The sequence below is a fragment of the Myotis lucifugus genome, unplaced genomic scaffold (genome assembly GCF_000147115.1).
Source record: "Myotis lucifugus unplaced genomic scaffold, Myoluc2.0 scaffold_796, whole genome shotgun sequence".
Classification (NCBI taxonomy): domain Eukaryota; kingdom Metazoa; phylum Chordata; class Mammalia; order Chiroptera; family Vespertilionidae; genus Myotis; species Myotis lucifugus.
Window position 1 is genome coordinate 276,914 of NW_005871844.1, and position 14,182 is coordinate 291,095.

A 14,182-nucleotide genomic window follows, 5' to 3' on the forward strand; every position below is an offset into this window, starting at 1 on the left:
TGAGTCCGCAGGCCAATGCTCTATCCACTGAGCAAACCGGTTAGGGCACTACTTTAATTTTAATCCTAATGCATATACCACTTCGAAAAAATTTGCCACATGTCTATGTTTTTTTTTTTTTTTTAAATATATTTTATTGATTTTTACAGAGAGGAAGAGAGAGGGATAGAGAGTTAGAAACATCGATGAGAGAGAAACATCGACCAGCTGCCTCCTGCACATCCCCTACTGGGGGTGTGCCCGCAACCAACGTACATGCCCCTGACCGGAATCGAACCCGGGACCCCTCAGTCCGCAGGCCGACGCTCTATCCACTGAGCCAAACCGGTTTCGGCACATGTCTATGTTTTTATTATACATATGTCTTAGGTAAAATAAAAGTTTATAAACTAGTTAAAAATCTAAGCAATTTGTAACAATGTTCCTGTAACAAAAAGGATTCTAATTTCCAAATTAGAATGTAGGGAAAATCGCCTATTTATAAACAAGGTCTTGTTGATCAAAGAAAAGATTAAAGCAACAACTAAAATATGCCACTAACCATTTTAACAAATAATTTTGAATTCTTGTACCATTAGTCAATTATTTCATGCATGAATTTTTTTTCTCCCCAAGAAGCCAATAAACAACCTGAGGACACAAAAATGTTACATAATTCTTCGGTAGTCATTTTATGACATTTTGTGGCAGCACCAATCACATAACAGGTACTGAGCCGTTGAATTTAATTCTTTTTTTTTTTAAATATATTTTATTGATTTTTTACAGAGAGGAAGGGAGAGAGATAGAGAGTTAGAAACATCGATGAGAGAGAAACATTGATCAGCTGCCTCCTGCACATCTCCCACTGGGGATGTGCCCGCAACCCAGGTACATGCCCTTGACCGGAATCGAACCTGGGACCCTTCAGTCCGCAAGCCGACGCTCTATCCCCTGAGCCAAACCGGTTTCGGCGAATTTAATTCTTAAAGGTAAAGGAGTCCTGATCCTTCTCCCTCCCATGGAATGGAGCCAATAACCATTTCATCTACCAAGAAAACTAGACTATGTACACTGCTACTGAAAATTCAGAATGAAGCCAAAGACAGGGGATTAACAAATTTGTGAAGTATTCATTTCAAACTAAAACTTCTCTTTAAAGCAAAACTTGTAAGTTGCCATTATTAGGAAATAAAGCAAATACCTACTTAATATCCATTCCTTCCTTCTTCCTTTCTAAGAGAAGCTGGGGGTATTTGGGGAGGCAACATGGCCATCTAAATACTTGTTTTCCCAAACTTCCCTGCAGCTAGAGGTAGCATATAGCTTAGTTCTGGCCAGTTCTCAATAGTGAGAGGTTCTGGGAAAGAAAAGACAAAAATGTTTTTCTAAAACCACCAGATCTAATGTTACTGAACTGCTGAACCAAAGATTAGAAGCTGCCTAGATTACTTTTGTGAGAAAAACAAACCCCTATTTAGTTAAGTTTTGTTACGTTCAGCCAACACACTATTTACAGAGTCCAGGGTCATATCAATACAAATGTTAAGCAATAAGAAAATTAATGGGAGCCCTGACCGGTTTTGGCTCAGTGGATAGAGCGTCGGCCTGCAGACTCAAGGGCCCCAGGTTTGATTCCGGCCAAGGGCATGTACCTTGGTTGCAGGCACATACCCAGTAGGGAGTGTGCAGGAGGCAGCTGATCGATGTTTCTCTCTCATCGATGTTTCTAACTCTCTATCCCTCTCCCTTCCTCTCTGTAAAAAATCAATAAAATATATATTAAAAAAATAAAATAAAATGAATGGGAAATGCACTCATTTTATGTTATACTAGAGGCCTGGTACACGAAATTTATGTACTCCAGGGGTGGGGGGGTGGGAGGAGGTGTTGTCCCTCAGCCCAGTCTGTGCCCTCACAGCCTGGGAGCCCTCGGGGGATGTCCCACTGATGGTGGGGGAGCAGGCCTAAGCCAGCAGTTGGACATCCTTAGCACTGCCGTGGAAGCGGGAGAGGTCCCCACCACTGCCACTGCACTCGCCAGCTGTAAGCCTGGCTCAGGGCTTCTGGCTGAGCAGTGCTCCCCCTGTGGGAGCACACTGACCACCAGGGGGCAGCTCCTGCATTGAGCATCTGTCCCCTGGTGGTCAGTGTGCGCCATAGCGACTGGTCGTTCCACCATTTGGTCAATTTGCATATTACCCTTTTATTATATAGGATGTATTAGTCCATTTAAAAAATTTGTCCAGCCCTAGCTGGTTTGGCTCAGTGAATAGAGGGTCAGCCTGAGGAATGAAGGGTCCTGGGCACTTGCCGGGGTTGTGGGTTCCATCCCCAGTAGGTGGTGTGCAGGAGGCAGCCGATCAATGATTCTCTCTCATCACTGATGTTTCTATCTCTCTTTCCCTCTCCCTTCCTCTCTGAAACCAATAAAAAAAATATTTTTAAAAAAGTTTGTCCATATATATATCCATAGAATATAAATCATCATAACCACAAGGCAGAAGTGAGAATATATACCTTAGACACACACAACATTAACATAATAAATATAGTTCCAAGTTTGCCCTTATATCTATTTGGTAAAGTACCAAGTTGAAATGTAAGATTACTTAAGAAATCAAGTTTAAAAGTTTACAACAATGGTTGGGAAGAAATTAACCAAAGAACTTGTATGCATATATGCATAACCTATGGACACAAACAATAGTGTGGTGAAGGCCTGGGAGAGGGGCGGGGAGTGGGGAGTTGTGGGGGCAGGGGGATAGAAGGGGTCAATGGGGACGTATGTAGTCATTTCAACAATTTAAAATTGATTTCAGAGAGGAAGGGAGAGGGAGAGAGAGGTAGAAACATCAATGATGAGAATCATTGATTGACTGCCTCCTGCACACCTCCACTGGGGACTGAGCCCGCAACCCTGGCATGTGCCCTTGACCGGAATCGAACCCAAGACCCTTCAGTCTGCAGGCTGACGCTCTATTCACTGAACCAAACTGGCTAGGGCAGTGGTCGGCAAACTGCGGCTCGCAAGCCACATGCGGCTCTTTGGCCCTTTGAGTGTGGCTCTTCCACAAAATACCACGTGCGGGCAAAGAGCCACATGTGGCTCGCGAGCCGCAGTTTGCCGACCACTGGGCTAGGGCAACAACAAAGATTTTTAAAACATAAAATAGAGTTTACAACTTTACACTATGTTTCAATTATGCCTCAACAGAGCTTGGTCCTTTCTGTAAAACACAAAACATGCATACATCCTTTCTAATCCTTAAAATAACAAGCCACCTCCTTAACATATGGGCAGATTTTTCAATGTGTTAAAAAAAATCTACAAAGCCAAATTGTGACAATAAAGGCCTGTTCCTCAAGTATTTTGTAACTCAGATATATTCATAAATTGGTTTTCACTTTTGAAAGCAGCTAGGCAATTATTTCATTCACTGCAGAAAATATATAGTAAGATCCAATAACTTGTGATTTAAAAAACTCTTAGCAAAATAGGAACTTAGAACAGAACTTCCTTAATTTGGTAAAAATCAGAGACCAAAAACCTTCAGCAAATATTACACTAAATGGAGAAACTTTAGAATCATTTAAGATCAGAAATAGGACAAAGCTGCTTAACATAATACTAGAGGTCATGGCCATCATTTAAGGGAAAAAAAAGTTTTAAGATGTAAAATCAAAGAAGAGAGATAAAAATATCAGTATTTGCATATGATATATCTACCTACAAACCAACAGAATTAAAAATACCTTTGAAACTCATGAGAGAGTTTGGCAAGGTACAAGATCAACCTGTAACACATCTCTACACCACTAGTGACAAAATTTAATTAAAAGTAACCATTCAGAACAGCAGTCCCTCTTACCCAGTTTCACTTTCCACAGTTTCAGTTACCCATGGTCCACAGTAAATTTAAAAATTCCAAAAATAAACAACCCACAGTTTTAAATTGTGCAGCATTCTGAGTAGTGTGATGAAATCTTACACCATCCGCTCTGCTGTGCCTGGGATGTGAATCATCCCTTTACCCAGTGTCTCCACATTATATATATATATGCATGCAACTGGCCCCATTAGTTAGTAGAGTTGTCCCAATTATCAGATCAACTATTGCATTATCACAATACTTGTGTTCAAGTAACCCTACTACTACTCCAGTGAACATGCGAATCATAAGCTAAACAGCCTTTTTGCTGATATGGAGAAAATTTTAGTGGCATGGATAAAAGATCAAACAAGTCACAATATTCCTTTAAACCAGCGGTTGTCAACCTATGGGTCGCGACCCCTTTGGCGGTCGAACGACCCTTTCACAGGGGTCGCCTAAGACCATCCTGCATATCAGATATTTACATTACAATTCATAACAGCAGCAACATGACAGTTATGAAGTAGCAACGAAAATAATTTTATGGTTGGGTCACAACATGAGGAACTGTATTTAAAGGGCCAGAAGGTTGAGAACCACTGCTTTAAACCAAAGTCTAATCCAGAGCAAGGCCCTAATTCTTTTCAACTCTATGAAGGCTGAGACAAGTGAGGAGGCTGCAGAAGAAAAATTTGAAGCTAGCAGAGGTTGGTTCGTGAGGTTTAAGAAGCCACCTCCATTACATAAAAGTGCAAGGTAAAGCAGCAAGTGGTGATGTAGAGAGTGCAGCAAGTTATCCAGAACATCTAATTAAAATAATCAATGAAGGTGGCTACTCTAAACAACAGATTTTCAATGTAGACAAAACTGCCTTTTATTGGAAAATGCCAGCTAGGATTTTCATAGCCAGAGAGGAGAAGTCAATGCCTGTCTTCAAAGCTTCAAAGGACATGACTCCTGCTAGGGTTGGGGGTCACCACAACATGAGGAACTGTATTAAAGGGTCGCGGCATTAGGAAGGTTGAGAACCACTGTGCTAGGGGGTCATGCACTTGTGACTTTAAGTTGAAGCCAATGCTCACTTACCACTCAAAAAATTCTAGGGTGCCCGGCTGGTGTGGCTCACTGGTTGAGCTGTGACCTATGAACCAGGAGATCATGGTTTGATTCCCGGTCAGGTACATGCCTGGGTTGCAGGCTCGATCCCTAGTAGGGGGCGTGCAGGAGGCAGCCAATCCATGATTCTCTCTCATCGTTGATGTTTCTATCTCTCTCTCCCTCTCGCTTACTCTCTCTGAAATCAATAAAAATACATTTAAAAAAATAAAATCAATAAAGATAAAAAAAGAGGTAAGGTCCATGTTCCTTCTGCTTGAATCTGGGTGTTTGAGACTGCTTTAACCAAGAGAAAATGGCAGAAGTGATTTTTTTTTAAAAATATATTTTATTGATTTTTTACAGAGAGGAAGGGAGAGAGATAGAGAGTTAGAAACATCGATGAGAGAGAAACATCGATCAGCTGCCTCCTGCACATCTCCTACTGGGGATGTGCCCGCAACCCAGGTACATGCCCTTGACCGGAATCGAACCTGCGACCTTTCAGTCCGCAGGCCGACGCTCTATCCAGAGCCAAACCGGTTTCGGCGGCAGAAGTGATTTTATGTGATTTCTGAAAAGGCAAGCAGCTTCTGTCTTGTTTGCCGATACCGAGCTTCCTCAAAAGAAGTCCAGGCACTGAGACCGCCATGCTGGAGAGGCCCATGCAGCACTCTAGCTCAGAGTTCCAGCTGAGCCCAGCCTTCTAACCACATGGGAATGAAGAAACAGTCAAGGATGTGGATCTTCTAGCCCAGCTGTTCATATCCCCCCTAATCTTTCAAGATCTCCCCAAACTGAAGTCCCAAACATAGTGGAACAGAGAGAAGCCACCCCTTAATCTGTGAGCATAATAAAATGGTTGTTGTTTTACACTACAAGTTCTGGAGTGGTTTGTTCCACAGCAATAATAAGGAGAATCACTATACAGTAAGTAGGAAATAAATGCTAAGAACCCATGTTAGTAGAAATGAGAAAAAAACAACACCAGAATACATTACCATAGTATGTGTAAGGTTCTTTATCATCGAATACCTTTAACATGTAGATGACAACCTTCTTTAAGAGAAGACATAAACAACTTTAGTCCACTGCACTAATACAGCTAACACGTGCCTATGGGCAGGCATACCAGGCAGGCCTAGGCTAGGCAAGGGGGTTGGCAAGCCAAGGAGAACAAGGAAAAGAGGTGGAGATAGCTTGTGAACAGAAAGTCATCAAAACACATCGAATGTTCAATAACAAAAGCTGCTTGCCCCAGTTTAAATTCTTCTTCTGGATAAAGAATACTAAGTCTAAAGACAGAAGGCTGAGTTAGGAAATGTTTCTAGGTCTACTCCTCTCCAGGATTCTCATTCTAGAAACTGCAATTGTAGTCAATGAAATCATAAAGGTACTGACTGCATAAAGAATAGGATTATAACCCAGCTGGTGTGGCTCAGTGGTTGAGCATCGACCCATGCACCAAAAGGGCACTGGTTCGATTCCTGGCGGGGACACGTGCCCAGGTTGTGGGGTCAATTCCCGGTGTAAGGGCATACAAGAGGCAGCCGATCAATAATGTTTCTCTCATCAACGTTTCTATCTCTCTATCCTTCTCCCTTCCTCTTTCTCTCTCTCAAATCAGTAAAAACGGCTCTAGCAGGTTTGGCAAAGTAGATAGCACATCAGCCTGCAGACCAAAGGGTCCCGTGTTCAATTACAGTCAAGGGCACATACCTTGGTGTTAGGCTCCTCCCTGGCCCAAGTCAGGGCTTGTGCAGGAGGCAACCAATTTATGTGTTTCTCTCACATCAATGTTTCTTTCTTTGCCTCTCTCTTTTCTACTCTCCCTAAAAAAATAAATAAATAAAACCAGTGGAAAAATATCCTCAGGTGAGGATTACCAAAAATAAAAATAAAAAATGTTTTTAATAAATAAAAATAACGTATTACAAAAAATAGGGTTACATAAAATTCTGGAATAAAAACCTTTGGGTTCAGCTTATTAGAATTTCATATTAAATTCTACCAATACAGATTTCCATGTAAAATGTCCGTAATACAAACCCCCACAACACTTATTTTCCACCCCAAAGCAAATGCCTAACTACGAGTAAGAAATACAAACAAAATAGTTTCTTTGTTCAAGCAGCAATGAAGAATGCTTCGAGATTCCACATCACCAACGGAAATAATGCCTTATCTAGTCTACATAAGACTATGTAAGACGAACCATGGCTGAGCAGCTCAGGTGGCTAAAATGCAGTGCTAAAAAACTCTAGCTTAAAGGAAAAGCTGGACTCCCCCCTGAAAAGCCCTCTTGTTCCAGGGACCTCGCAATTACTATACAGGCAGGTGCAGACGGGTCAGCACAAACCCCTTGCAGACCAACTCCAAGCACATACTTTAAATTTTTGTGTAAGATAACGTTAAAACTAGGAGATTCCCAGGGAAGAGATGTGTTTTCTCCTTCAGGTTTAATGTGAAAGTTTCAAGTGGATGTGAGACAAGTGAATTTGTTTTAATCCTCCCAGTGGTCAGCAGAAGAGGCTGCATTCCCTGACCCTTACTCCAGCTTGGGAACAAATTCCAGATAAATTTGACTACACCAAGAATTCTCTTTGAAATTAAAGATAACAGATACTATTTTATATTAAACTGTGTATAAGTCTCCTATAAGTAATTATAATATAATCGTGTGCTACAAAAATAATCAAAATGGCTAATATTCTACTCACTACAAAGTTCCACCTTCACCAAATTTACATACAGAAGAAATGAAGCTGACCCTCAACTTGAAGTCTTTAAGATCTTTACCAAACACTTTGACCAAATAGAAAATATTAATTCTTGGCCCCAGCTGAGTGGCTCAGTTGGCTGGAGTATTGTCCCATACACCAAAAAGGTTGCCGACTGATTCCTGGTCAGGGCACATACCTAGGCTGCAGATTCGATCCCCAGTTGGCGACGAGTACGGAGGCAACCAATCGATGTTTCCCTCCCCACCTCCCCCTTTTCTGTGCCTTCCTCTCACTCTAAAATGAGTCAACAGCCCTAGCCAGTTGGTTCAGTGGATAGAGCATCGGCCCTCAGGCTAAAGGGTCCCAGGTTCCTTTTCGGGCAAGGACATACACCTCAGTTGCAGGCTTAATCCCTGGCCCTTATCGGGGTGCGTGTGGGAAGCAACTAATTGATGTGTCTCTTTCACATAGATGTTTCTCTCTCTCTCTTCCCCTCCCTTCCACTCAGTCTAAAAATCAATGGAGCCCGGCCAGTGTTGCTCAGTGGTTGAGCATAGACCTATGAACTAGGAGGTCATGGTTCAATTCCTGGTCAGGGGACATGGCTGGATTGTGGACTCAATCCCCAGTGTGGTGTGTGTAGGAGACAGCCGATCAATGATTCTCTCTCATCACTGATGTTTCTATCTCACTCTCACTCTCCCTTCCCCCTTGAAATCAATAAAAATATATAAAAAGCAGATTAAATAGTAGGTATTTTAAATTAAATATTATATAAAGTATTTAGTACTACTGCCTGATGTATAGTAAGTAAAGTAAGCGATCAACAAAGGGTAATTATTTTTATTCTCCACAACCACACTTTCTTACAAAGAACCAATTTTAAAGATTCATGGAATCAGAAAATTTTATTGACTCTATTGGAAATCTCTCTTCTATAGTCACAATACAATCTAAAAGAATATGGTTTAATTGGCAAGCCTTCACTGAATACTAAGGCAGCAATTCTTAAAGTGTAGTTCCTGGACCTGTAGCATCTACTTCACCTAGAACTTGTTAGAAATGAAAATTCAAGCCCTAGCTGTTTTTGGTCAGTGGTTAGGGTGTTGGCCCGCAAAATGAAGGGTCTCGGGTTTGATTCCTGTCAAGGGCACATACCTAATCGATATGACTCTTTTACATCAATGTTTCTCTCTTTATCTCTACCCGTCCCTTCCATTCTCTCTAAATGGAAAAAATATCCGTGGGTGAGGATTAACAAAAGAAAAAAAAGAAATGAAAACTCAAGGGCCCAACAGTAGAATTCAAGTTCTGGGGGGGGGGGGGGGGGGGCAGCAATCAGTACCTTAACAAGCCCTCGGGTGATTCTAGTATTTGCTCCAGTTTGAGAGTTTACCTGAGGGTGCTTTGATCAATAGGAACTGGAAGTCCAAAAGAATAATATGATTCCTAGGTATATCCTCTGTGGCACAGTGCAATACACAGAGTAGGTACTCAAATCTGAACAGGTTAATAGTAATCTCATATAACCAATAGCTGGCTAGACAATAACACCATCAGTTTACCTATTTCACAGAGATAAGAAATTATGATGACTGTTTGTATTAATTAATAAGTACATGGTGAACACACACTGGGAGCTGTTAAATAATTGGCAAAGCCCTTGGGTACTTTGGCAAATAACCCAAGCTTACTAAGTGTCATACACTTTGAAACTTAAGTGAAAAAAACATTTCTAGTTTTACCAGTATACGAACATGATTTGTCCATGGGTCTATACAAATCTACTGTAGAACATAAATTAAGATGCAAACTTTTTATTGACGTTAAAAAGCATCTTATTTCAGCCTGGCCGGTGTGGCTCAATGGTTGAATATCAACCCAGGAACCAAGAGGTCATGCTTGGTCAGGGGACATGCCCAGGTTGTGGGCTCTATCCCCAGTAGGGTGCATGCAGGAGGCAGCCGATTGATGATGTTTCTCTCTATACCTTTCCCTTCTTCTCTTAAAAAAAAAAAAAAAAATCAACAAAAATTTTAAAAGAACATCTTATTTCACATCTTAGCCAACTGTAATTGATGAACCAAATATGGATTCTAATTTGAATAGTGTTTACGAAGTAGACAATTGAGGAAATTTGAACAGTGACTAGAAATTCGATATTAAGAAATTATAATAACGGGATTATGATTACTTTTTAAAAATAAGCTTTATTTCTTCTAAAAGCTTTAGAGATGAAATGATAAAATGTATTGAATTTGCTTCTTGGGGAGAGAACAAATAAAATTAAGGCTGGCCATTGATGCCCTAGCTGGTTTGGCTCAGTGGATAGAACATCAGCCTGTGGACTGAAGGGTCCTAGCTTCAATTCAGGTCAAGGGAACCTGCCACGTTGCATGCTCAATCCCCAGTAGGGTGTGTGCAGGAGGCAGCCAACCAATGATTCTCGCTCATCGTTGATGTTTCTATATCTCTATCACTCTCACTTCTTCTCTGAAATCAATAAAACATATTATTTAAAAAAGAAAAAGACTGGCCATTGAGCTGTTGAGTACATGGGGGACTAACTACATACCAGGGTTTCTCAATCCTGGTACTACTGACATTTTGGGCCAGGGAGTTCTTCGTTAGAGAAAAGGGGTACTATCTTGTGTATTGTAAAATGTTTAGCAGCATTCCTGGTCAGTAGCAACCCTTTGCAGTGTGACAACTGAAAGTGTCTCCAGACATTGTCAAACGTTCACTGGAGGGCAAAACTGTCCCCAGAAGACAATCATTGACAAATACTTATTAAACTTTCTCCTACTTATTTGTTTGAAATTTTCCATAACAAAACTTTTTTCCCCATTCTCACTGGAGGATATGTTTTTATTAATTTTAGAGAGAGAAAGGGAGAGGGAGAAACATTAATCAGTTGCCTCCCAAACTCCAATGGGGGATCAAACCCCCAACCTGACCCAGAATCAAACCCGATACCTTTCAGTGTATGAGACAATGCTCCAACTAACTGAGCAACACCAACCAGGACAACAAAATACTTTTAAGTCTTAATCATACTCTATATTGGTACAACTACATCTTCCTAGTTAAATAATCTATCTATCTATATATATATATATATAAAAGGCTAATATGCAAAGTGTCCCCTCAAGAGTTCGACCAGGAGACTGGGAGTTCGATCACTCGCTATGACGTGTGCTGACTACCAGGGGGCAGCTGGAATGAAGGAAGGCCCTGGTGGACAGCCGGTAAAGGAAGGCCCCGGCTGGCAGCCAGAAGGCCCCAAATGGCCCTGATAGCCGTCCAGGCCTAGGAACCTTACCTGTGAACGAATTTTGTGCACCGGGCCTCTAGTCAGTACATAAGCTTTTGGGAAATAGCCTGATACACACAAAAAAGCAGAGGGGGCTCAGCTGGAAAACTGGGACTTAGCAGAGATTCTGCTACTAAAATAGTCAGAGGTCACAAGCTTCTTGTCAACTATCTGAGCCTCAGCATCCTCATTACATCAAATTGTCTGACTAGTCCTTTGAACTATGAAGTGGATATTCACATTTGAAAAAAAATGAAGCCCTAGCCTGTTTGGCTCAGTGGATAGAGCGTCGGCCTGCAGACCAGAGTCCCAGGTTTGATTCCGGTCAAGGGCACGTACCTTGGTTGCAGGCTCCTCCCCAGCCCGGCCCCTGGTCAGGGCTCATGCAGGGGGCAACCAATTGATGTGTTTCTCTCACATCAACTATTCTCTCTGTCTTTCCCTCTCTTCCACTCTCCCTAAAAAAAAAAAAAAAAAAAATGGAAAAATATCCTCGGGTGAGGTTTAACAAAAAACAAAAGCTAGAAAAAGAAAATATAGTAGTCAAGAATGAAGATAATATTTTTATAACAAATTATCTGCCTTTTATTATTCTTAACCAATAGGCAACATTCTTATCTCAATATATGTAATTATTTAAAATTTAAATAAATTTGCGACAACATGGATGTATCTTGAAAGGATTATGCTAAGTGAACTAAGTCAGAAGGAAAAGGACAAGAATCATATAATTTCACTCATGTGGGATATAAAACAAAAAGCAACAAATGAACACACAAAACAAAACAAACTCATAGACACAGACAACAGAATGGTGGCTACCAGAGGGGAAGGTGGGTAGGTGGAGGATAATGAGGGTAAAGGAGGTCAACTATATGGTAATGGAAGAAAACTAGACTTCCGGAGGTGAGCACATAGTGGAGTATCCAGATGTCATGTTATAAAGTTGTATTACTGGAATTTATATAATGTTATTACCCAGTGTTACCCCCATACATTTGATTTAAACAAAATTTGGAGGGTAAACAAAAGGGAAAGTCTTTTTATAAAATAGACAATGCTGTTCTAGACATAACAACCAAAATGCCCATCAATTAGTGAAAGGATTTTAAAAAACTGTGGTACATCCAAATAATGAACCACTGCACACACATACTAGCAAACATGAATGAACCTCAACAGTATTATGCTAAGTGAAAGATGCCAGACACAAGACTGTATAGGCTTTGATTCATTTATATTAACACTAGAGGTCCGGTGCACAAGAATCGTGCACTTGGGTAGGGGGGCCCTCAGCCCGGCCTGCACCCTCTCGCAGTCCCGGGCTCGGGACCCCTCACTCCTTACCACCTGACTGCAGCGGAGGCAGGAGAGGCTCCCACCACTGCCGTTGTGCTGGCCAGCCGTGAACCAGGCTTCTGGCTGAGCAGCACTCTCCCTGTGGGAGCACACTGACCAACAGTGAGCATCATAGGGACTGGTCATCCTGCTGTTTGGTGGATTTGCATATTAGCCTTTTATTATATAGGATTCTAGAAGAAGTAAAACTGTAAGGACAAATAACAGATCAGTGGTTGCCAGGGGCTAGGGAAAGGCAGAGGGATTGACTGCAAAGGGCCATAAGGAACATTTTGGAGCAATAGAAATGCTATATCTTGACTGATGGCGGTTACATGGCTATACATTCGTCAAAATTCATTAAACTAGCTTTGCAGAGTGGCAATATTGTAGCCAATGAGTTTTATCCGAGGCGCAATTATTGCTAATTGAAAAAAAAAATTCATCAAACTATACATAAGAGTCTATGATCTATCTCAATATACCTGACTTTAGAAAATGAGCTGCTCAACAGACTGAGGGCTCCCATTCATTCTGTACCCTCATTCCTCAACTGGCAATAAGTCTAATATTTAGCAGCAGTTCAGTGATGGTAGGCAAATAATATGGTATATGCCAGATATGTAACACGGACACAAGGGCACCGCACTGTAGAAGACACCCAAGTACTTCCAGAACATGCCAATACCTGAGTTAAAAATGGAACAGGGCATGATAAATTAACACATGACGGTGCTACAATCCTGATTGTAACACTGTCAGAAATTCAATTTTAAATACATTCCATGAGAATAAAGGCACTCTTCATACGCTACATTGTTGTTTTTTTGTTGTTTTTTAAAAATATATTTTATTGATTTTTTACAGAGAGGAAGGGAGAAGGATAGAGAGTTAGAAACATCGATGAAAGAGAAACATCGATCAGCTGCCTCCTGCACACTCCCCACTGGGGATGTGCCCGCAACCAAGGTACATGCCCTTGACCGGAATCGAACCTGGGACCATTGAGTCCGCAGGCTGATGCTCTATCCACTGAGTCAAACCGGTTAGGGCCGCTACATTGTTTTTAAAGAATAAAGTTAGCAATTTGTAATGACACACACAAAAAATTACAGCATAATTCAACAAATTCACCAGAGAAGAAGGAAAAGACTCATTGGGTGTAAATCCTTCATTATCACAAGTCTGTGATGACGATTACTTGGCTTCAGTTTATTTAGAAAGTAAGGAGCACTTGCTCTGGCCCAATGTAATAAGTTGCTTCTCTGAATGAAAGTCAGTAATTAAAATTAACTCGTTCTTTTGCTTGTTCCACAATGAGTATCCAAAGAACAGGCTGATCAAGTCAGAAATTAGTTCAAAAGGTCTACAAGAAAATGAACTCACGGACTCACCTAGTCTGCCACTTCTGGTTACTCTATGTAATCTTAACCCATCCCAGGTAAGGGTACCCCTGTGCCACTTACTGACCTGCTTAGATGGTCACCACACGTTAACATCCTGCGACCGGGCTCTAGCGCCCAGAGCGGTCACCTGCCCGCCACCCAGCAAAGCAGCGGCACTGGCCATGAAGGCCTCTGAGCCCGCCAGCCCGGTGTCCCCGGGGCCTTCCTGCCATCACGGGCACGGGCAGGGCAGAAGCCTTTTCCTGCGTGACAGGTCTTCCTGCCAGGAATTAGCTCATAAGGTGACAGCGAAAGCCCAGCGAAGCTTCTTTACGAGGGACTTGGGCGATGTTGTGCGGAAACCACACAGCTCGACCGGGGCAGGTCTGAACCCAGAAGAGAGGGGTTCGGAAACTGCCCCAAGTTGTCATTCCCTGAAAATGCTGCTCACGGCCTTTCAGAAGGGGTCGTGAA

The 14,182-nt window shown here is 41.7% G+C and overlaps 1 non-coding gene across 1 annotated transcript; it reads left to right on the top strand.

Annotated features, from left to right (window-relative positions):
- Positions 1 to 12,690: 12,690 nt before the first annotated feature.
- LOC111823996 lies at positions 12,691 to 12,833 on the top strand. The gene has a single exon (XR_002827110.1). It is a non-coding gene; the product is annotated as a U4 spliceosomal RNA (small nuclear RNA).
- The last annotated feature ends 1,349 nt before the right edge of the window (positions 12,834 to 14,182 follow it).